The sequence below is a fragment of the Sturnus vulgaris genome, chromosome W, assembly GCF_052056855.1.
Source record: "Sturnus vulgaris isolate bStuVul1 chromosome W, bStuVul1.hap1, whole genome shotgun sequence".
Classification (NCBI taxonomy): domain Eukaryota; kingdom Metazoa; phylum Chordata; class Aves; order Passeriformes; family Sturnidae; genus Sturnus; species Sturnus vulgaris.
This window is the reverse complement of record NC_142282.1, coordinates 62,544,737-62,570,048: the sequence shown is the minus strand read 5'-3', so window position 1 is coordinate 62,570,048 and position 25,312 is coordinate 62,544,737. Positions and strand designations below refer to the sequence as shown.

Genomic DNA, 25,312 nt, shown 5'->3' with positions numbered 1-25,312 from the left:
AAAGTTGGGAGAGGGAAGGAAGGAGTGATCTGAAAAAAAATTTTATTCTGAATTTTTCTTCCTTTCTCTTTGTTTGTGTAGTTAATAAATTTTCTTTTATACTCTCTCAAGTTTTAGGCCTGCCTTGCTCGTTTGCTCCTGGTTCTGTCTCACAAGAGAAAAAATAAGTTTATTTAAATTGGCAACTCAAAACGAAGACATTAATTTGGTGCATTGGCCAGGAAATTGAAATTAAACCAAGACACACTACCTCTGCCAAATTCTCTCTGTACTTTACAAATTTCCTTTTTATCTTGATAGGACAAAGGCTGCTAACTTCTCTTGCCATTTCTCATACCGAGATAAACCATGGGAGCAGCTGATGGTAAATGTTCTTCTCCCAGGTTTTGACTTCCAGGGCTGGGCAACCCCCTCCCCCCCACCGGGCCCGGGAGGCTGCCCACCCTCCCCCACCACGGGGACCCCATCTGTCCCGCAGGGGCTGTGAGCTGATCCCTCCCCACCCCCATCCCTACAGGCACTGAACCCAGCAGGGGCTCCACTGCCCCCCCCCCACTCCCGCAGTAGCTTGGAGGGCAGGCATGTGAAACCGGAGCAGGGGAGGGGTAGCTGTGGGAACCAGGGTTGCAACACGTGTGGGCAGAGTTGCAGGGTGATGTCATGCAGGGCACGCTCTTGGAGGGGGGAGGGGGCAAGGCAGCCGAGGGCAGGAGTGGGTTATGGGAGGGGAAAGGGTTAGGGGCAGGGACCAGAGGGTAAAGGTGGATGTGGGATGACAGAGGAAACATGTGGCTGCCAGCATATGGGACCCCCACCACTAGCTCTACAGTGCCCTGGGGACAGACCGCATGGCCAGTGCCATCTTGGATCTTGCCCCCAGGCCCTTCAGGCTTAACCACGTGGCCGTTGCCCTGAAGGGAAGGGAGGTCACTCCTATAGCTTTCTGAACACTGCTCTGAAGGAAAAACATTTGGGAGGGAAGGGTACAAGGAAGAATGGCTGACAATTTTTGAAAAATCATCAGAACCGGGATACTGGGGAGGACTCAGGGGTCTAGAGCAGCTACGGCTGTGCTGGGTGCTGTGACAATTGATAAAAGATTCGTGTTAATCACAAAAGCATTGGGGTTTGCATAAACCAGAATACTAAGCTCTGAAGTGAAGCATGGACACTAGATAAAGGAAATTATATGATTAAATAATTCTGTTTAAAATCACCTTGTTATGTTATATTATGTTGTATTATGTTACATTACATTATGTTATATTATGTTATGTTTTTCAAATAAGTTGTATCAGCTACCAGCTTGCGAAATCGAACTTCCCAAAAAGCCCTTCCTGCCTTTGTCTGATCAATGCTGCCTATCTCAAGGACCAGACTTCCAGAACTTCTCTGGTGGTTATCTACAAGGACCAGATGGCTATCTGTGACTGATTATCACCCAAAGGCTTTGTGAATTTGTATAAGGATGTTTATTCGACCACCACTGCTTACCTAGCAAAATTATGACAGCAAAAAAAACCCCAAAAATTATTGATTACAATGAGAAACCACTGTATAAGAAGGGACTGCAAACCAAGGTTCGGTGGAGCGTGGAGTGGGCGGTGACCCCTCGCGTTCCCCAGCGCGCTGCTTGCTCTTTCTATATCAAATAAAGCAATCCAAAATTTTACTGAATATCGAGACTTTTGTCTCTTATTTATAACAGTGCCCTGCGGTTCCCGGGGAGACCCATGGGTCCCCTCCATTTCCAGGTTATAGGGTTCTGGAGAAAGGGAAGGTGAATCTGAGCTGTTTTGCTGTTGCTTCCTGTTGTTTTCTGTCTGAATTAAAAGTTTCTGAATTTGTAAGAATATCGGGAGGAATAGAGAGCCTGTTTCCTCTCCATTTTCCACTTTTAAAGTTAATAAATCCCCTATTTCATCCCAAAATTAAATCGAATTTATATCTTGCAATTCAAGGTCCAATTTTTCCACAGACAGCCAGCTTGCAAAATCTGCTAATCTTTTCTTAGAGATTAAAACATCTCCTGAACTTAATATTTCCCTAAGCTGGGAACTTAAACTCTTTTGTAGGGTAGATTGTTGTGAGCCCATGATTTTTAATAACAATCTGCCACTATATCTACCCCAGTACATTTAAAACACAGAAAAAAGAGCCAGTTGTTAAAATATGCCGCGTACAGCATGGTTTTCAGGCTCTGCCAGCTGCGGATCCAATGTTAATTCTGATGCTCTTGTCGGCAAGACCCACGCAGTGCTGGAGCCGCTTTTGGGGCCGATTCCGCCGAGCGAAGTCGCAAAAAGCCACAAAAGCCTCAAAAACCCCCTGCCACCGCTTTGAAACCGATCAAAGCAGGCACCTGCAGCGCCGCACCGTGTCTGAGGTGGCTGCATCCAGCCCCCCCCCCAGCCTGAGCGCTGCGCCCTGCACGCGCCGTGCCTGCACGTGCCACCCACACCTCCATGCTGCCGCCGCCTCTCACAATCGGCACCACGTTGGCTAAATGCCACCAGCGAGACCCCCTGCGGAGCTCAGGGGAACCCACCCCACCTCGAAAGGAGGCTTACACTCACCCTTTTTCTTGCAGGCATAGGCTTCTGTGTAACTGTAGTGGGTCTCCGTCCAGAACCGACCTGCCTGGGCTACTGAGACGCTCCCGATTCGTCCTTCAAGTCTCCCAACTGCGCAAAACGCAGCTCAAAGAAATTTAAGGAAGTTGATCAGCTCAAAGGCTTATTGAATCCTGAAAATGGGAGTCACAGCCAGTCGTGGGGTTCTCTAAATCTGTAGAGACCCATCCACGTGAGCGCCAACTGTTGCTTGTCCCACTGAGACTTCACCCTTGTTCCCGACTAGCTCAGATGTTAGGATGAAGCCTCAGGGATCCGCCACATGAAGGTGAATAAAAGATAACAAGAGGCTTTTTCTCCCCCTGGGGAGAATCTGAGGTTTATTTCTTGTGGTCCTCCAGGAGCGAAAAGAGGGCGAGGTCAGGGGACATATGTCTTTTCTAGGGTCTGTAAGGGGGCGGGAAGAAATTGGATCTCAGCCAACTAAGCATGGCCAGAGGGGAGAGGGACCAGGCCACAGGAGATTGCAGGGGTCACGGAATCTACCATTTTCAATACATCTAGGGAGTTACAACACTCAGGGAAAGGGGAGGGGAAGAACAGACCCTCAACCGATGGGACACCGCTGACGGGGAGGGGAGAAAGGAAGGACTCTACCATGCCACAACTTGGTAGGCGAGAACGGGATACACCCTTCAGTGTAAATATAAAATAATTTCTTACTGCAATACAACACTCTTTTAATGGTAGTTGGATAAACAGTAGTGTTAGGAATCTTGACTAGTGTTCTAAAACAGCAAGGATAAAATTTATTAAGATATCACAATTTGTGCTTTTGATGTCCCATACCAAATAGCCAATTCACCAAAAAAACTTGGTAATACTTTTTGGATCCTTTGTTATAGTCTTATTCAGTATAAACTTAATGTTTCCATTTGGTTTTTTAGACTCTAAGTGCCTTTGTCTGAAGATCTGTTGTTGTGCTGATCTTCCAGTATCAGTGCCTGTGTTGGTCCTTTCTAAAAATATCATGGTTCTCTTGCTTGGGGATGACAGCTGTATCTGAGGGAAGGAGGAAAAAAAATTCTTGCTGTAGTCTGTTTGCATTTAATTTGTTATTAATTTAGCACCACTGGTATAGGTTCACCTGTAAACATATATGCTTTTCTATTTCTATACCGTTGCTGAGCATGATTAATCAGTAAAAGTGAACTTGGTTCCTGTTAGAAAGAAAAGCCATTTTTCTGTAACTAGAACTTTAGTTATTTAAACTAGTCTTACACAATTGGATTATTTAGAAAATTTCTCTGGAATTTCTTTTGAAGTTAATTTAGAGGAGAGTCTTGTATGACTTTAGTAGAGTAATTTATACCACATTAAATAAAAAATTCATTTTAAAACTTCTCTAATGACAGTGGATGTGAAAAATAAGATTTGCGATTTGGAATTTAAAAAAAAAAATTAATAAGAGATAAAACAAGGACAAAAATAAAAAAATTAACCAGCACTGGCGTGCCTTTGGTGTTTGGCCAAAAAGCATAAAGTCAGAAAGTGTGATCTTTATACTGTTACATTACTGAGGTACATACATATTCATATGCTTCATACATTATACAGACATTCTTGTGAGCTTTTGATGTTTCAGGAACTCTTTTATTTGTTTTCTTTACACTCTAACTTATTTGCATGACATCTTGTAAATCAAATTGATACGTTTTATTTCTTCTCGTGTCTCTATCCTGTTGTTCCACATTCTCTGACAAGGAGTTAACAAATTCTTCTCCGATTCTTTTCCTGTGCTCTGTTTTTTGTCACTGTTATCTCTTGGAGAGGTCAGTCAGCAGATGTGGGAATCAACATAATTGTTTCCCACCATTCTCTTAGCATTTTAACATTTTGTGTTTTGCTAAGGCCTACGATATAATACATTCATCACACCACTATTTCTATAAACTATATGGTACATACTTAAACTAATAGATTATGTTATACTAATGAGCAGCTAAAAAGAGTTATACATTGTACTATATCCGAATATTTATGGTCAATATCATAATACAAAAGCTAATACATAAATGCAAAATCCAATATTGTAGGTTTTAACAGTGGATTTTGTGCATCTTACCTTATAGTTTAACTCTGGTATCAGAAGTACCTGAAAACTTGTATGAGCTCACTACATAAGAAAGAACCAACAAGTTAGTTAAGTAGTGCAGTTTAATGCTTATGAATCTGCTATACTTCCTTTTCGAAGTTGGAAAATTTTTCTCTGTTACTGAAAGTCTGCATTAGTGCACTTCAGGTCAGAATAGAACAATATTTATCAGGTTCAGATTACTCAGCTCTTAAAATTTACTCAAATTACAGCAGCTTTCAATTAAAGTGAACTACATCTGTGCTCACTGACTAACAGATTTGCATTCTGTTGTGCAGAGATGTAGAATATCTCTTTATATGAGTCTCCCTGTAAAATGCGTGTGGCTGTAATTGTTTTCACTAGCTGAATATCTAAGTGTGTATATCATACTTAAGATACTTTTTAGTCATTGACAATTTTGCAGTATCTAGCTGGAGAGCATGATTCTATGATACCCTTTTAATTCAGACAGTTTAATCTATTTCTTTCTGTGCTGTTGCTCACCTTCAGGTAATATAGTTTGCATTATCTTGCATTCTCTTACTTAGAGATGTTTTCTCACCTGTGGAGAGAGCATGGGGTAAGAAAAGTACTCCTGGATTTTATCTTAAGGCACTATCTACTCCTGCTCATTTTAGAGCTAGAGAATTTTACTGGATTTTAACAGTATTTCTGGACATGTAAACACCATTTTCCTTAAATCTAGAGCAAATATGGAGCATGTGGTGGTTCTGAGCATCCAGTCTTTTATTAAGGAACTATAATATGGCCTCTAAGATTAACTTTTAGGGACTGATTTGAAAAATCAGCTTATTATAGGAACCTAATGAAATAGTTCCTGCAACAGTTTATATAGAGGGTCATCACGCAGCACTTACAAGATGGCCAGTCACTACTGATGTTCCTCAGGGATCTGTGCTGGGGCCAGTTCTGTTCAATATTTTCATTGACCACATGGATGAGGGTATTGAGTCTTTCATTAGTAAATTTGCTGATGACACTAAGCTGGGAGCATGTGTTGATCTGTTGGAAGGTAGGAGGGTTCTGCAGAAAGACTTGGAATGGTTGGATAGATGGGCAGAATCCAGTAAGATGAAGTTTAATAAGTCCAAGTGCCAAGTCCTGCATTTTGGCCACAATAACCCCCTGTAACTGGGGACAGTGTGGCTGGACAGTACCCAGGCAGAAAGGGACCTGGGGATAGTGGTCGACAGCCGACTGAACATGAGCCAGCAGTGTGCCCTGGTGGCCAAGAAGGCCAAAGGCATCCTGGCCTGTATAAGAAATTTTGTGGTCAGCAGGACCAGGGAGGTGTTGGTGGTTAGGTTTCTTTTCTTTTGTTCCTTCTTACCTATAGAATTTTTCCCATGAGTTGCTGGGAAATGCTGACTGCTGGTACTTATGGGTACTTGAGAAAAGAAAGGGTTGTCTCGGCCCAGGTAAAAGGAGGGCAGGGGTGGGGGCAGCTGCTAGCTTTCTCACTCTGTGGCTTCAGAGGAGGACGCTCAGAGCTGCTGTTGCTTGGGGAAAGGAATTCACCATAACCCAGTCTGGAGGTTCTTCTTCCTCTTATTCTTGTTTTTCTTGTTCTTCTTGTTCTTGTTCTTGTTCTTGTTCTTCTTCTTCTTCTTCTTCTTCTTCTTCTTCTTCTTCTTCTGTGGGGTGAGCCTCTGCTCGTGAGAGCAGCCACTGACCTGGCATCTTATTAACACCTACCTCACTAAAAGAGGGACCTATCACCATCTGCTTGGGTGCCCGGGAATCCTGAGCCCACCTCTCCCTGCCCTGCTGGGAGCTGGGTCGCTGCTACCTCACCCCCACCACTTCTTTGGCACTGCTCTGGGTTTCGCTACGCCATAACCCAGCACTGCCCTGCCTTGCTGGGACATCCAGCAGTTCCAACTACTGCCGCAGAGTTTCTGATACATTTCGTCCACCAGCCCGGGATCTTTTGCTCATTCCTGCCATTCCAGCTTAGTGCTCTTCAGAATCCTGCAGGGGCACCAGGATCTGTTGCCACATGGTTTTGTGAAGCAAAACCTCTCCTCCTTCCTTTCCCATCTTGGCTGAGAAGACTATCACAGTGTCCCTGGTTCTGTTTGTTATTAATTCCATAGTGGTTGTTTTGTTTGCCTTGTTATACATACTAGTAAAGAACTGATATTCCTATCCTCATATCTTTGCCTGAGACCCCCTTAATTTTAAAATTCTAATAATTCGGAGGGAGGGGATTTACATTGTCCAATACAAGGCAGGGTCCTGCTTTCCCTAGCAGACACCTGTCTTTCAAACCGAGACAGGGAGGTCATTCTTCCCCTGTACTTGGCACCGGTGAGGCCACACCTTGAGTACTGTGTCCAGTTCTGGGCCCCTCAGTTTAGGAAGGACGTTGAGACACTTGAGTGCTTCCAGAGGGCAACAAGGTTGGTGAGGGGCTTGGAACACAAGCCCTATCAGGAAGGACAGAAGGAGCTGGGGTTGTTTAGCCTGGAGAAACGAAGACTCAGAGGTGACCTTATCACTCTCTACAACTTCTTGAAAGGTGATTGTAGTCAAGTGATGGTCAGTCTCTTTCTTCAGGCAGCAACTGACAGAAGGAGAGGATGCAGCCTTAAGCTGTGCCAAGGGAAATATAGGTTGGATATTAGGAAAACGTTCTTTACAAAAAGAGTCATCAAGTATTGTAATTGTCTGCCTGAGGAGGTGGTGGAGTCCCCATCCCTGGATGTGTTTTAAAAAAGACTGGATATGGCACTTGGTGCCCTGGTTTAGTTGAGGTGTTGGGACATGGGTTGGACTCGATGATCTTGAAGGTCTCTTCCAACCTTGTAATTCTGTGATTCTATGAAAGAGACTCTTATAGGGTACTGTAATCAGGGGTGGCTGCTTTATAAACTTCCACCCCTTATCCCCATATCGTCAGCTTACTACCAAAACTAATATATATTCTAACTCTACACACACACACATTTATAAATAGATATTATATATATATATATACACATATATACAGTATACAGATATATACAGACAATGGCAGTGACATTCAGCAGAGTGATATTTACACATGGTTCTCACCCAACAATCAGATCTCCCTGGGGTACACATCATCTTGTTCCACCTTTCTGCATTATCTGCCATGTGCAACCTGATCCCTGAGCAAAGACAACCCCACGGATGGGTTTGTCTGTACTTGAAACAGAATTGATCCAAATAGTCTTCCCTAACAGACCTCTAACATGAACCACTGGGACCTTGTCTCTGTTTACTATATGCAGGGACTTAGATTGGGCAGGGTCTGCTCAGTTGGTGGAGCCTCGGCCATTAACTAACCTGGTGGCCTTTGCTAGATGCTGCTCCCAATTTTTGAAAGATCCCCACCCAATGCTTTCAAAGTGGTTTTTAACAGCCCATCGTACCTCTCCACTTTGCCTGCAGCTGGTGCATGGTAGGGTACACCCACTCAATGCCATGTTCCCTAGCCCAGGTGTTTATAAGGCTGTTTTTGAAATTAGTCATGTTGTTGGACTCAATCCTCTCAGGGGTACCACACCTCCAAAGGACTTGCTTTTCAAGGCCTAGGATGGTGTTACGGGCAGCAGCATGAGGCAAAGGGTAGGTTTCCAACAATCCAGTGGTAGCTTCTATCATTTAGAGCACATAGCGCTTACCTTGGCATGTCTGGGTCAGTGTAATGTAATCAATCTGCCAGGCCTCTCCATACTTATATTTGGACCACCACCCCCTATACCATAGCAGTTTCACATACTTGGCCTGCTTGATCGCAGCATACATCTCAGTCATGGATAATCTGAGAAACACTGTCCATGGTTAGATCCACCCCTTGGTCTCGTGCCCACTTATAGATGGCATCTCTACCCTGATGACCTGAGGCATCATGAGCCCATCGAGCTAAGAATGACTCTCCCTGGTGTTGCCAATCTAAGTCTATCTTTGACACCTCTATCTTTGCAGCCTGATCTACCTGCGCATTCTTTCTGTGCTCCTCATTAGCCCTACTCTTAGAAACATGAGAATCTACATGATGGACTTCCACAGGTAGCTTCTCTACCTGAGTGGCAATGTCTTTCCACTCATCAGCAGCCCAGATTGGTTTTCTTCTATGCTGCCTGTCACATAGGAGCTAGTCTGAAGCTGCTGCTCCGAACTCAACCAGCCTAGAGGTGGACAGGTCCCTCGGTGAACAATGATAGGATAGATTTGAACACATACAAAGGATCCCAGCCATTCATTGAGCCCTAAATGGAGATGTGTCATTGGTCAGGGGAGTAGGTGGTGTTGAGACCTCAGCCAATCACATGTGTATACCCGGGACTTTTGGATGCCCTATAAAAAGAAATTCTGAACAATAAAAAACGTTGTTTGTTGAGGACCCTAGAGCAGTCTGTGTTCTCTGTCTCCAACCACGACCCGCTAATGTAATAGCTGTCAATTAGCCTTTTTCCACTTTTCCAGCCATCTCCACAGATCATTGGCTACCGTCCATGAATCAGTGTAAAGGTAGAGCTTTGGCCACTTCTCTCTTTCATCAACGTCCAAGGCCAGTTGAACGGCTTTGAGTTCAGCAAGTTGACTTGATCCACCTTCTCCTTCAGTAGCTTCTGTGACATGTCATGTTGGGCTCCATACAGCTGCTTTCCACTTCTGGTTCATCCCCACGATGTGGCAAGAACCATGAGTAAAAAGAGCATAGAGTGTTTCTTCTGCTGGCAGTTGGTTGTATGGTGGAGCTTTGTCAGCATGTGTCACTTGTTCTTGTTTTTCTTTGTCAGCAAGACCAAAGTTTTCACCTTTGGGCCAGTTTGTAATTATTTCCAAGATCCCAAGGCAATTCAGTTTTCCAATATGGGAGTGCCATGTGATGAGAGCAATCCATTTGCTCCATGTGGCATTGGTGGCATGGTGGGTAGAGGGAATCTTGGCTTTGAACATCCACTCCAGCACTGGTAGTCAGAATGCCAGGAGGAGTTGTGCTTCAGTGTCGATTATCTCTGAGGTGTCTTGGACTCCTTCATAGGCTGCCAAGATTTCCTTCTCTCATGCCTTGTAACTGGCTTCGACCGCTCTATAACTTCGGCTCCAGAATCCCAGTGATTGATCTTGAGTCTCACCAGGCACCTTCTGCAAAAGGCTCCAAGACAGACCAAGGCTTCTAGGTGCAGAGTAGAGTACGTTCTTCACTTCTGGTCCTGTCCTGACTGGGCCAAGGGCTACTGCATGAGCGATCTCCTCCTTGATCTGGGCAAAGGCTTGTTGCTGTTCAGGGCCCCAGTGGAAATTATTCTTCTTGCGGGTGACCACATAGAGCTCACAATCTGACTGTACACAGGAATGTGCATTCTCCAAAAGCCTATGGCACCTAGGAAAGCCTGTATTTCCTTCTTGTTGGTGGGTGGACACATTGCTGTGATCTTATTGATGAGCTCAGTAGTAATCTGCCACTTCACTCCCAGGAACTGTATCTCTCAAGCAAGTCCCTTGACTTTGCTCTTTTTGATGGCGAAACCAGCTTTCAGGAGAACCTGGGTGATTTTCTCTCCTTTCTCAAAAACTTCTGCTGCTGTATTCCCCCATACAATGATGTTGTCAATGTACTGCACGTGTTCTGGAGCCTCATCCTTTTCTAGTGCAGCCTGGATCAGTCCATGGCAAATGGTAGGACTGTGCTTCCACCCCTGGGGCAGTCGGTTCCAGGTGTACTGCACATCCCTCCAGGTGAAGGCAAACTGAGGCCTGCATTCTGCTGCCAGAGGAATGAAGAAAAACGTATTGGCACTGTCAATAGCAGCGTACCACTTGACTGCCTTGGACTCCAGCTCGTACTGGAGTTCCAGCATGTCCAGCACAGCAGCGCTCAATGGTGGAGTCACTTCATTCAAGGCACGATAGTCCACAGTCAATCTCCATTCTCCTTCAGATTTACCCACAGGCCAGATGGGGCTGTTGAAGGGTGAGTGGGTTTTGCTGACCACCCCTTGGCTCTCCAGCTCACGGATCATCTTGTGGATGGGAATCACAGTATCTTGAGTTGTCTGGTACTGCTGGTGGTGCACTGTCGTGGTGGCAATTGGTACTTGTTGTTCTTCCCCCCACAGAAAGCCTTCTGCACTTGGATTCTCTGATAGTCTAGGCAAGGTGTTCAGTTGCTTAACACCTTCTGTCTCCACAGCAGATATCCCAAATTCCCACCTGAGTCCCCTTGGGTCTTTGAAATATCCTCTTTGGAGGAAATCTATGCCCAAAATGCACGGGGCCTCTGGGCCAGTCACAATGGAATGTTTCTTCCACTCCTTTCCAGTTAGGCTCACCTCAGCTTCCACCAAAGTCAAATCCTGTGATCCCCCTGTCACGCCAGCAATAGAAACAGATTCTGCCCCCACGTCTTGATGGGATTAGTGTGCACTGCTCACCAGTGTTGACCAAAGCCTCATATTTTTGTGGTTCTGATGTACCAGGCCAACGAATCCACACAGTCCAAAAGACACAATATTCTCTGGCCTCTACCTGGCTAGAGGCAGAGCCCCTCTAGTCCTGGTTATCCTGGTTTTCCTTCCTTCCTTCCTTCCTTCCTTCCTTCCTTCCTTCCTTCCTTCCTTCCTTCCTTCCTTCCTTCCCTGGGCATATATTTTAGAGGTTCCTTCAAGGGGATTGGACGTGTCATCTTCTCTTCCATCATACCTGGCAGTTTGACTATGGGAAACTGGAGCTGCTTCCTTTCTGGTGGAACTTGCTCTCTGAGTCTTACCCTCCTTCAATTCATGCACTTGTGCTGCCAGAGCAGCGGTGGGTTTTCCATCCCACTTTCTCATGTTTTCCCTACAATCACACAGGAAAAACCATAGCTCGGCTCGTGGGGTGTACTCTCCCTATCTGGGGATATCTGCATCTGGTAACAGAACCTCTGGTCTGTACTGACGAGATCTGGAAAAGGTTCTCATCAATCTTCTTCTCGAGTTTCTGGTGATTCTCCTCCATCCTATCTTCCATTTTCTTCAGACGTATTTCCATAGCTGCAATTCTTGCATGTGTTGGGCCATGCATAGCATCTGCATATGCTCACAGCTTCCTCACCATAGCAAGCACAGTCTCATCCCCTTCATTCTGCTTCATCATTGCTAAAGCAGAAGTGTATTCTTGTGTCTCAAGTCGTACGAGTTTTAGTCTCATCACTGGGGTACTTCTTACCAAGTCTGGACTTCTAATTGTTGGGTCATCTGAGAAAATAATCTCTACCACTGCCAGTTCTCTCAGGCGTTGAATCCATTGTTCTGTGGTCTTCCACTGGGTTTGCTGCATATAGAGATCATCTGCACACAGATATCTTTGCCCCACACTTCTCAAGACCCATATCCAGAGACTGAGAGGTTCAGACCACCTTACCATCCCTTGGTCGATAGCTGGATCATGTGATAGGGATCCCAAATGCTTGCTTTAGTATCGTCCAGAATTGTAGCCTCACCTGCAGCATCCCAAAGACAGGCTAACCAACTTAATATAGATTCATCAGACCATCAAGCGTAATCCTTTCTTAGGCCACGAAGGTCCTTCATGGACAGGGATTCCATAATGATTTCTGGTTATGAGTCCTCTGCTGGCTTTGAGGGTCCTCCCTCTGCATCATCATCATCCACCAGGCGATTGGATTTGGTTTTATGTTTTCTTCTCTGGATAGGAGTAACTGCCATTGGCTTAGGCTGGCTGTCTGGTTTAGCTGCAGCCTGACTGGGGTGTCTGCTGATTTATCTTCCCACCCCTATGCCTTTATCTGCTGCCCTACAGTATCTATCAGTGTGCGGTAAGCATATGCCAAGGCCCAGCATATTGCAATGATCTTTTTCTCCTTAGAGTTGTCATTGCACTTCTCTTTCAGATATTTCCCCACCTCATCTGGGTTCTGAATTTGTTCAGGGGGGAAGTTCCAAGCTATCGGGTCAGAGAATTCCTTCAGGGTTTGGCCCATCTTCTCCCATTCCCCACATCACTCAGGATTTTCCACACCTGGGGCAGGTGTCTCATCAGCCCCTCTGGACATCTCAGCCCTGGTTCTATGCAAGCTGCAGACCATATAGAGGAAGTCTACCAGATAAAACACCAGGAAGGTGGTCTCTTTAACATCCGGGGGAAACTGAACATTCTCAAAAGGTGACATACCAGATTTAAAGGGGAAGGAGATGAAAGGCTGGGAAACCTCATCCCCTGCTTCTCCTCTAAAAAACTGTGTGTAATTACTAATAAACCCCCAAAACAGGCTACTGAGACTAGAAGGGAGACTAGAACGGAGAAACAATAGTCCATACGCATTTCTAACAACTCCCAGTACCTTTGTTAATCTACTATAAATCATTATCCCCAAGAACATCCAAATAGCAAGCCTGATTCATGCCCCTGCTCTGTAAAATTATGTGCCAGGGACAAAATTGATGCTATCTGTGGATAGGCAAACAGGCCTAGGGACCAGAAAGACATTAGTACCTCAAACAGGCCTAGAGACCAGAGAGACATTATTACATCAAACCACATGATGTCTACTGACTGCTTTACCCCAATACCAAGTGATTAAAACCAAAATGTAATTAGTACAGTTTTTTTCACTTTCCCAGCCAATGCATCAAATTTATTTGTCTTGATTTGAGACAAATTGGGAGGAAACATCCCGGAATGAAAGTGTCCTCTAATAGAAGGCAGGTTTCAGCAACCCCTCCCCCATCCACGTTTGAAAAATAATCTCTGGAGGAAAGTGAAAAAAAACCCCTGTTTATTTAACAAGCAGGATGCAAGCAGTCAAAAAGGGGAAAAAAGGAATTAATAATGTTAGAGAATAAACCTTCTCGTTGTAAAGGAAAACTGGTAGATTCAGAGTCCTTTCTGTAGGTGTGGCTCTGGTCTCTCCAAAGCTTGGGTGTGGCTTCCCGGGGCCCTTCGGGCCGCGGCATGGGACTCTCGGCAACATTTTTCTGGACCATAGCAAAGTTGAACAGTTCCAGGAGAAGAAGTATCCATAGTCCCAGGAAAAACTTCTTGCCTCAGTTAACAAAAAAAAACTAGCTAAAAAAGCAAAGAAAAAATATCTCTGTCTCTCTGGAGAAAAGAGCCGAGAGAACTGGGAGCTGGGAAAAAAAATGAGTGAGTTATCTGTGTTTTGAACACAGCCACCACCGAAAGAATTCCACCTCCTCCCCCCTTGCCTCCCCCCCCCCCCCCTTCGAGCTTAAAGCTACAGGACCCATGTCTGGGGGCACAAAGCAGATGGTAGGAGAATACAGTATACAGTCACCCCAGGACACGTGCAAAGGACTGAACAGAGATTCTCACACTAAAAGTATAAGTACTGTCTTAACTCTGCAATAAACAGATTCATTTTTCTCTCAGCTTGAGAGTATCACATTCATACGCCAACACTTTACCTCTAGCTTTTTCAGAGAGTATTGTGTATTTAGAAGTAAGAATTGTTCATTTTTTTGTATTACTACATAGGGACTTGCAAGTGAAAGATTATATTGTTTTGCATATGAGTCCCATGCAACAGAGTTGTTTGTTAATGTAAAGTTGTTCTTTTTTATTTTAATTTTAAATGCCTGTTGTGCGACCTATTTGGTTTTGCTCATTGTCGAGTACCCAAAGCATGTAACTGTGGTTTCTTCAGATACGTTGACTAATTTTAGGCAAGCATTTCCAAAACATTCAGAAATATTGCACTGGCTTCTGGTAATATTATAAAGGATACTTATTTTATTAAAGTTTTCAATACAAATAGTTGAGTGTTCTGAGTACTTCGGTCCATAAGAGGATGTAGTAGTGCTACCAGGATTTCATATATATCTGGGTCATCACCACATCACCATGGAATTGGGCATGATATACCCTAATAAGGTGATTATGTTCCAGGCTACCCCTCTAGCCGGGTTGGTTAATATTTTTGGTGGCCTGGAATACTCCAAGAATGAAATTCGATTCTCAAAAGCAGATTCTATATAAGACTTGTTTCATGTACTAAGTGTACAACTAGTATAATTTATTATTCTAGTTGCACAAAAGTTGACTGTTGGAAACAATAGTTGTTGGGTTGGATTATTGACAGGTTCAATTACTATATCTCTATATGATGATAGTCCATTCACCCAAATTATGCATTGCAGAAGAAGGGCACTGTCTTGCACTAGGTTATAGTCTCTTATTTTAATTTGCATAGCACAAAGATTCTCATAGGAATTACATGAAAGTGAATTCACACACTTAGAAAGGTCATAGAAGTGCATGGTCACTGTAGTAATTTCATTTACAAGAGGTTTATGAGTTTCAAATTTACAAGCCATAGACATCTTACTTTCAGGTGAGGCAAGAAAGGCGGGCATGGATTCAGGTTTTCCCCACTCTTCAACCACTTGATTGTTAGTTTTAAAAATTATGTAAAGTGTTTTTACTTTTTTAGTCCCTTTTACCCCATTACATCCTGAGTATGCTTGAGTGTTCCATCTGCCAGGATTTTGCAGGCCAAGGAGATCTTGATGGTAGTGACAGTCATCTACTGTGGCTTGGATTTCAATTAGAAGTATCTGGAAGACTATGATAATGTGAAATGCATCTTGGTTTCTCCTGTTCTTTCTGAGGTCCATTTTTGGACTCCACTTGTCTTTTGTGGAAGCCTTTTAATTCTGGAATAATGTATCCAAGAGGTTAACCCTTTAAGCTTAACAGATGTATAAGTGGTTAAAAGTACCAAATAGGGTCCTTTCCATTTTGTTATAAGGGGGTTTCCTTAAACTGATTTTATGTACACCTGGTCCTCAGGTTTGATATTGTGGAGAGGAGTACCTAATTTTCTTGCTTGCATGCTCAAAATGTGTTGATTTATTTTCTGCAGCTGTTGTGTTAGCTGGACAACATAGTCCTGGAGATACTCCTCCCCAAGTTGTACCATATCTTCCCCTTGATGGTTGTGCTTATATGGTCTCCCATACAATATTTCAAAGGGACTCAGTTTTTCTTTTGTCCTTGGTTTTACTCAAATCCACAGTAAAGCCAAATGTAGGGCCTGGGCCCAAGGTACATTGGCCTCTCATCCAATTTTGACTATTTGTTGTTTTCTTAGATTAATCTTTTCTACCTGGCCACTGGCCTGGGGCCGATATGGCTTGTGTAAGTGCCAGTTGATTTGGAGAGTATTGCAGAACTGTTGTACAATTTTTGCTATAAAATGTGGCTCTTGATTGGAAGAGATGTCTAAAGGCACTCCAAACCAAGATATTATGTTGTTTAATAAAACTTTGACAACTTCTTTGTCTTTATTTGTTCGAGTTGGGAATGCCTCAGGCACGGCTGAGAAGGTATCAGTTAATATTAAAAGGTATTTATGCTCTCCTTTGTTGGAAGTTCAGAAAAGTCAATTTGCCAGTGTCATCCAGGATATTGTCCCTTGCCTACTGTGCTAAGTTCAACTCTATTCTTAGTTTGTGGATTGGTTCTAAGACATATCTCACACCCTTGGGTTACTTGCTTTACAGTAAGTACAGGTTACATTCCACTACTATCCTTATCAAATAATTATGTAAGGTATCTCCTCCCCAGTGTACATTATTATATTAATCTTTAACTAATTTTCATAATGCTCTTTTAGGCATGATTATTTATCTCTGAGGAGATACATAAATATTACTTTTTAGTTTTGCTTGCAAATCCTTTGCTAATTCTTGTTACGATGGGGTCAATGGTTGGAGACAGAGATGACATGAATTTACTGAGCATCCTCAACAAACAGCACTCAGTTTATTATGGCTGCCCTTTTTTATAGAGGGTTTGAATTTCCCGGGTTTAGACAGCTGATTGTTTGGGATCTCGGACGACCCAGCTTTCTGACCACTGAGAAGTCTGCAGCTTAGGATGGAATGTGATTGGGTGAAGTCCCTGTTTGGGTTTGAATATATCCTATCATTGTTCACACAGGGACCTGTTTATCTAACCAGGTTAGCCGAACTGGGTTTCTTAATTATGGATGAATTATTTGCCTAGTTACAGACTGGCTGTGCTGTTACAAATTCTAGATCTTTCTGAGTATATGATATATTATTGTTATATTGTACTTTACTTTCAGGAATTAATGCCTGAATCTCAGTATTGCTTTGTTCTGTTATTCTTTTTGCAGTCTGGTCAGCCAATCTGTTACCTCTTTCTTGGTCCATTTTTTCTTTCTGATGTCCTTTGTAGTGCCTAATTGCAACCTCCTGAGGTAGTAGTACTGTGTGGATACTGGAGCCTGGGAAAACAGCAGTTTCCCAGGTGCTTGAAAGAAAATAGAAAGAAAAGAATTAATAACAAAAGTTGCACCTGGTGTTGTTGACAGGATGCATGAGTGTGAAACGTGATGTTTTGGTAAAAGCATGTTTGTAAGAGGTGTTGTCTTGGACCAATAAGCTGACCCTATTCTTGGTTCAGTGAAATAGTCCATAAAATGTGTGTACTACAATAAATCGCTCCTGTTGGATCTCAGGAATCTGGAGTTTCTGAGCTTTCTGTGCTTCCAGGCACAGCCCCCCTGGAAAACACTGCTCTGGACCTGAAACCTTGGAGAAGGCTTGTAAATATGAATAATGAGTTAGAAATCACAAATGTGTAGTGGGTTAGATGTGTGTGTTTTCACTGGGTGATGGGTTTTAAATTTGAGGGTTTTATAGTATAGTGGTGGATATGGGACAAGATGGAAAATTTTGGGTGGTGTCTTTTTCTTTATTCATCTTCTTCTTCTGCCATCTTCTTCACAGAACTTAGGTAGTTGTCTTTGGTTGGTCAGTCTAATGCCACTCTAAGGGTCATGGGAATCTATTATTGGGTCAAAAGGATAAATAATATAGGTGTTAAACTTCTATTGGTTTGTTTAGCTTTAAAAGGCCTTGAAGTAGGCTCAGCTGTGGCCATTTTTCCCTACTTCTAGCAAGGAGCTAGAGGTGCTGTCATACTTTCTGTAAATTTTGATAAGATACAATAAATATCCAAGTCCAAACACGAGAATCATCTCAATCGCCTTTCTAATAATCCTGGCTCTGAGGGAAAACAGACGAGACTGATGACAAACTACTAATAAGTGGTGCAAAGCCCAGCATACACCCCCACAGCTCCTTCTACTCTGTCTTGGGGTGACTGTATGATGCCTATATCCCCAAATCGTCTGTTCTGTTGGTGTTGAATATTAAATTCTGCAACTTTAAGACTGGTTCCAGGAGTGATGGGGGGAAAGAAGAAGTGCAGAGTTTGTTATCAGAGACTGCACTGGCTCCCTCGCATTCCTGCACACGGACTGTGTTGTCTGCGGTGGACAGCGAGACAGAGCTCTCCTTTGCTCTTGGTTAGTTTTTCTGGCTAGCTGAGGCAGAGAAGCCCCCTGGATTGTTTTTTTTTTTCCTTTTTTCTTTTCTCCTGGAACTGTTTGAACCTGCTCTGGACTGAAAACCTGGAAGAGCACCAGGAGTTCACACCTGTGGCCCACCGGGCCTGGCCTGGGCCTCAGCATTTCCCAGCACAGGAGGGACTGAGAACAGACTTAGTAAGCCGGGCAACCCAAGGAAAGAACTCTTCTAAATCTGTCATCTCTTCGGAATGGCGAGAGGTTTTGCTGTTTGGTATTGTTCATTTTCGTGCTGGGAGGTGTGTTGCCTGTTGAATAAACAGTTTTTCTTTTTTCCACTTCTCTCCGAGGATTTTTTTTTTCCCAAGCCGACTGGGGGAGGGACTGCTTGGATCTTTTCTTTTTTTCCTAGAGGGACCTCATTCAGAGGTTTCCTCCCAAATTTGCCCTAAATTAGGACATACTTTCTGAGACAAAGCCTCGTTGTTGATTTCTTTGCCGCTCCCTATAGCATACAGCGACAGTACTGCCTCCAGCAGTTTTACAATTTCCTCAGAATGCTTAATCTTCTTTCCTTGAGTTGTCAATAGTTATCTTTCTTTCCAAACTGCTTCATGGGTGCATATTACTCCAAAGGAATACTTGGAATCTGTCCATATATTCGTTCTTTTTCCTCGAGCTAGTCAGGAGGTACGGATTAAAGTGATTATCTCTGCCTTCTGAGCTGATGTCCCTGCTGGTAGTGATGCCAGAATGATGTTTGCTTTTATATTTCCTTCATATATATTGGTAGCTCTGTTGTTGTATAGTTATATAGTTCCTATCTAGCTCCAGTACTTTTCCCTACCTTTTCCCTATCCTGATAGGTAGAAAGACAAAACACATTCCAGAGGCTCCAAACCCCAGGGAGTCCAAAGTACCTATCTTATCTTGGCTGTCTGGGACCCAAACATGAAATACCCTCCCCAGACACATTTTCATAAACAAAGTTTAGTTCCTATCTAAAGGAGGGGGCTACAGAGGTGGAATCAAAAGGAAGGAATTACCTCATCACTTGTGGTCCTAATTGAGGATTCTTGTCAATTTTGCTAATTTGCTAAACCTATAAAACTGTATTCACCCCATGTAGGGATGGGAATTTTTCCATATCTGCCCCTGGAGGCCTCCAATAAAGACCAGCCTTTATATTACCTTCTATACTAATATTGTCTCTAAAGTATGTTGTTTTATTTCTAGGTCTTAAAGGCATCAGTAGAGGTAGGGCTTCTATCACTTTTTGCTCAGTGGCAATTATATATTTTGATTTTCGTTATCTGGCTTATACAAAACTGTTTCCATTTGTGTACCAAGATTCTGCTCCTGGAATTGGGGTTTCTTTAAGATCTAGGCGGCTGGAATAAGTGGATTCAATGGTTCCAATACAGTCATGTTGCAAAGGTTTGTTGTCTGTCTGACGAGTACCCAGAAATGCTGCCGTATTAACTAGAGAAGAGGTTAGTATTGCACTATCATCTTGTTCCACTGAAATTGTCTGATATTTAAGGAATCTGGAGGGTGAGAGCCAATGCCCATCCTTTTGCTCAAGAACTGCTACCCCTGAATGTGAGACAGTTATTTGTTGACCTAGAGTGAATTTTCAGGCTTCTTGGACATTTGAAGCAACAGTTCACAGACAGCCGGGCCATCCCCTATTTACTTCATCCAGTTGTTTTGAAAAATGTTCTCTCTTGTACAGGCTAATTGTTTGAACCAGTACTTCTAATGCCATCCCTTGCCTTTCATAAGAGAAAAGCTGGAACAGTTCTGAGACATTTGGCAAGCTCAGATCAGCTGCTCTTTTCAATTTTTCCTTTAGCTTTCGAAAGGCTTTCTTACCTTCGGATGTCCAGTCCAAATCTCTGGGATTATCTTTTAACAGTTGGTACAGCGGCTAAACCAGCAGTCCATAGTTAACAATCCAGAGTCTACACCATCCAGTCATTCTTAGAAAGGTTCTCAATTCTTTGACATTAGTCGGGAGTGGGGGTGTATGGCCTCTTTGCATTCCTGTTTTAGTTGTGGCTACCCATGGGATATTCCATATTCTAGGCAAGTGATTTTTTGTTTAATTATTTGAGCTTTATTTCTGGATACCTTGTATCCACTGAGTTCTAGGTAATTTAATAGGCTTACTGTTCATTCCAAATAGTTGTTGGGTTTTTTTTTTTGTTTCAGTGGCTATAAGTAGATCATCTACATATTGTAATAAAATTCCATTTGGGGAAGGGCTTACCTAACTTTCAAGGTCTTTAGCCAACTGGTTTCCAAATATGGTTGGACTATTCTTGAATTTTTGTGGTAATACAGTCCATGTAAGTTGAGTTCTCCTTCCACTTTCTGGATTTCCTCATTCAAAGGCAAACAGGCTTTGGCTGCCAGGATCCAAGGGTATACAGAGGAAAGCATCCTTGAGACCTAAAATGGTAAACCATATGTATTCATCTTTTAATTTGGTTAGCAAGGTATATGGATTTGCAGCCACTGCATGGAGATCTTCAGCTATTTTGTTAATAGCCCATAGGTCTTGAATCAGCCTGTAGCTCAAGCCATCAGGCTTTTGTATGGGTAAAATGGGTGTATTGTATCCAGATTCACATTCCACCAACCTAAATTTTAGAAAATTGTTAATTATGGGTTTAACATCTTTTATGTTTTCCACTTTAAGTGGATATTTTTTATTTCTTACCTGTCACATTCCAGGTTTAAGTTTAAATGATTACAAGTTGTGTCGATTTGGCCTTACCAGGGCTTTTATCTACCACACTTTAGGATAAATCTGATTAAGAATTTATTTTGGTATCTCTTCCATTTTGAACAAATCTGTAATGAGAGCTAGACATAGCACATTAATTAATTTTTCATCATTAACTTTCATCTGAACTCTTCCAGGGGTAAACTTAATTTTAGCTTGTAATTTCTACAAAAAAATCCCTTCCTATGAGGGGTTTTGGAGCTGTAGGCATATGTAAGAACTGATGTATGGAGAGGGGAGAGCTTAGACAAGTCCTGCCTTTGCCCAGGTTTCTGGCAGTAGGCAGCAGCTTTTATTGAGGTGATCAGCACCATAAAATCACTCTCGCTTGCAAGTTCTTTAACAATGACCAATCAGGTCTATTCCAACATGAATTATTTATTGAATAGACACAAGGAAAAATGCACATATGACTTTAACAGACTTCTCACTACACAGGATAAACAAAAGAAACACTACTAGTAGGTTCATAAGACAGTGCACGATAAAAAAGGAACCTATATTACATCTAGCAAAGAAATAGATTAGGAGCCAATGTCACCAACGAATGATGGTGATGTGCAAAAGCCTCCTTTCCTCAACTTCTAGAAGAATAACTTGATGTCTCAGCTTGAGGAGAACTCCTCATACACTCAGAGTGTGCAAGAGATGTCTGATTTTATGAAACTTATAGTGGTCTTTTTACAGTTTGTAAAAGTGCTGTGTCTGTTAGTCACGAATTTCTGCTTATCCTTTTCCATGCATTCTAGGCAGGATGTTTATTGCTGGCTAAGTATGTTTTTCAGCTGAGATAATTCACCACAAGGCAATCTATTCTGGCCTGACTTAGGCTTGGGGGAAGTAGATAAATGTCTGCTGTGTTAGGAGTGAAAGGTCCTGTCACAGTATTCTTACTGTTTTCCCCAACTTATAAGATAGTGGTTTTGATAATGATACCTTCTGTTGACCTGTGTGGAGGGAGCAGAAAATACTCAAGAAAGTCTCCCTGCATCCTCAGAACAAGCCCCTTGGAAAACCATAACTTAGAGATAAGAAATGGCTTCTGAAATGACGAATAAAAAAGGAATCCAGCTTCCCCCCCTTGGTAGACCCTCTTATCTATCTTCAATATTAGTGGCTCATTCTCTTTTAGCATCCATAGGCCAGCTTTGAATGTAAAATCCCTCAGGGATTGGTTAGAATGTAGAATTTCCTTGGTAATTGGTGCAAACTGTAAAACCCTCAAAAGATATAAAAACCCCTGTAAAACAATAGCCGTTGGTATATGCTAGATAGGATGCCTTCATAGAATAAACTATGGATTTGTGCCTTTCTGCATATCCCAGTCTCTTCACCCTGCTGGTCTGAGAGCTCACCGCGAGCCAAAATTCTATCTAGGCAAGGCTCGGGAACTTGCTCCGTCACTGAGGGCTGCAGAAGCAGCCTCACGGATCCCAAAGGAACCCCAAAAACCCAGCCAGCGAAAAGTGGCACTCGGACGGAGGTGGACTCTGCCCACACTCTGCGAACGGAATCAAAAATTGATTGTATCCGTCTTCGAGTGTCACAAAAAATTCGGCAGCTAAGTCTCTGTTCTAAAAGACTTAACTCCACCGAATTGGCTTCAACAACCCTGAGACACCTTCCCGATCAGGACTGAAGTTGACCAGCACCTGACGAGCAGCTTTAACGACCCGTCAAAGATAAGCTTTGTGAGTATAATCAGCTTTGTGAGTATAATCAGCTTTCCTTCCCCTAGGGTCTTGTTTTGGGTTTGGTTTTTTTTCTTTTGTTTTCTCTTTTTCTGCTCATTCGGCAAGGGGTTGCTATGGGAAATCCTTTTTCTAAAATTATTCTTTCCCATAGCGAAAGAGATCTTCATAATATAATAAAACAAACTTTATCCGCTGACAATTTCTCTTTTTCAAAACGCTCTTGTTCTAAAACTGTCCTAAAAAGATTTATAAAATTGATTTCTCCTCACTTTTCCAACTTTAATAACTAAACTATCCTTTTAGATTCTTTCTGGGACACTGTTGGCACGAAAATTTACGAATGCCAAGGAAATGCTGATTTTTCTGTAACCTCTTTTATTCCTCTTTTTCAACATATCATAAGAGCAAGACGAAAACACCAAAAAAAATACTGTCCCTACCCTCTCCCCACTTTCTTCCCTCCATATCCCCTCCGACAATACCCAAATCCCCTCACACCGCCCCCATCATCCAGAACCCCGTTTCCACTGCCTCAGCCCCTGCGCCCCCTGTTTCACCCCTCTTTCCCTTACAGTGGCGCCCCCAGCCACAACCCACAGTCCGGTCCCCCTTGCTGATCCTATCTCTGCCCCCTCCTCCTCACTCCCTATCCCTAAAAGTCCTGTCTCCATAGAAACCGACATTCCTACCCACACACAAGGTCACACACACGTAGCCACCTCTCCAACTTTTCTCCCTGCTCCGCCCCTAAACCAATACCCTCCTTCCCAAACACCACACCCAATTCCGAACCCCCCCCACCCTCCTCAACCCGCAGACCTCCCCGTTTCCAACCCCATAAGACAGCTGCAACCCAGCACAGGCACCCCCCAGCCCACAAAAACTCACCTCCCCCCAGCTGCCTCCCTGCCCCCCCACAACGCGTCCTCCACAGCTCCCGGGAACCCAGCCACGGACCCTCTGCCCACCCCCCCCCACACACCGGCACCCTCACAAACTACACACTCCTTTGCTTTGTTCACACAAGTGCCCACTCCCCTAACCTTGAAAATCCTCCCCCTCCCCCTTCTGTGCTCTGAAATTGTCCCCCCACACCTGATCTACCCCCTCCCCCCTTCGGTATCCCACCTCCGCACGGGCCCCCTGTGTGGTTACTGCGCTGCAAAGAGAGAGAAAGGACAGCAACACACACGGACCTTTTTTGGGGAAAAAAGGCCAACTTTATTGTACGGACATTCCGTATTTAAAGTGCGTTACGTGCAGCTAGGACAGGACAGTAGTTCATTGGATGATTGGGACAAACATCCCCTGGGACAGCATGTCCGGATGTCCCGTGGGAAAGACACCAGGTGTTAATATTTATTATGAATTGCCTTCTGTTTTTCACCAAGTTATCACTCTGGGAGACTGCCTCCCTCAACTGAAGCTGTAGTCAGCTTGTCAGCCTGGGAATGGACCTGAGAGTCAGGAGAAATCCAGGCCTGAAAGGAATTGCCAAGCTGCAATTTCCTAGCTCTCTAAATGTGTGTGTCCACAGGTCCCCCTTTTAGTTTAAAAGAAAAAGGAGATGAGAAGTGTTTGTAATCTCTTTGCAGGGCCCTTTGCAAAGGAGAACAAACGCAACTCAAAGGACCTGAAAAACATTCCCAGGAGGAATCTTTGAACCTGGTGTTTTTCCTTACAGAATCCTATCCAAAGACAAAAAGGAAAAAACCCTATTAACATTAGTTCTAGACAGTTCTAAACATATTTAATAGTATTCCAATCGGCTTCAAAAAACAGTTCTACTACGAATAGATAGGTGTTCATCCTCTGCTTGTAGAGGGGCCATCAGTCTGGTGGTCGGCCTGCTGGTCAGCATTTGAAGGCTGTGCATTGGCCACATTCTGTCTCGGATGTCACAGGTCAGCGCAGACACATCTCGCAGGCAGCCAGCGTACCCTGGTATCTGTTGAGATGCAACCATACCCACGACCCCAAACAATAAGATCATGCGGGCCCTCCCACCTATTCGTGGTCAGGTCCCGTATAAAGACCTTTGCTCGAGGTATTCGTATCTCATCCGAGGCCTGTAATGATTCACAATAACAGGATTATCGGAATCTTTTGGCACAGTAAGATGATTGATGGTGTATAAAGCTTTTTCTAATCGGCTGTGTGGTGTTTCCCCAGCCATTCCCCTTTTCTGTTTATCTAAAACACGTTTTAAGGTGCCATGAGCGCGTTCGACAATGGCTTGGCCTGTTGGAGAATGTGGAGTGCCAAAATTATGCGAGACTCCCCACATTTGCAAAAACTGCCTCGCCTTTTGGGAGACGTAAGCAGAGCCATTGCCAGTTTTCACTGCAGAAGGTATGCCCAAGATTGCAAAAGCCATTCTCCAATGGGTAATCACATCTCGACCCTTTTCCCCAGTATGAGCAGATGCCCAAATGGCTGAAGAAAAGGTGTCAATAGAGACATGCACATACTTCAACCTGCCAAATTCAGCAATGTGAGTGACGTCTGTCTGCCAAAGCTGCAGGGCTTTAAGACCCCTGGGGTTTACCCCCGATGGTAAAGGAGCAGCCAGGCCATGACAGTCATCACAAGAGGGGACAATGTCACAAGCCTCAGTGGCTGTTAGATGAAATTGTTTTTGCAGAGTAGGTACATTCTGATGGAAGAACTCATGCGATGCTCGGGCTTGTGCAATCTTATCAGGCTGAGGTGCCACCCAGGCCGGGTTAGCCAACCTATCAGCCCTGGCATTACCTTCTG

General features: G+C 43.6%; 1 long non-coding RNA gene across 1 annotated transcript; it reads right to left on the bottom strand.

Moving 5' to 3' along the window:
• Positions 1-3,419: 3,419 nt before the first annotated feature.
• LOC148220260 (uncharacterized) lies at positions 3,420-9,789 on the bottom strand. The gene is made up of 3 exons (XR_015799064.1): positions 5,215-9,789; positions 4,699-4,749; positions 3,420-3,635 (listed from the first exon to the last, which is right to left on the bottom strand). It is a non-coding gene; the product is annotated as an uncharacterized LOC148220260 (long non-coding RNA).
• Between the last annotated feature and the right edge of the window lie 15,523 nt (positions 9,790-25,312).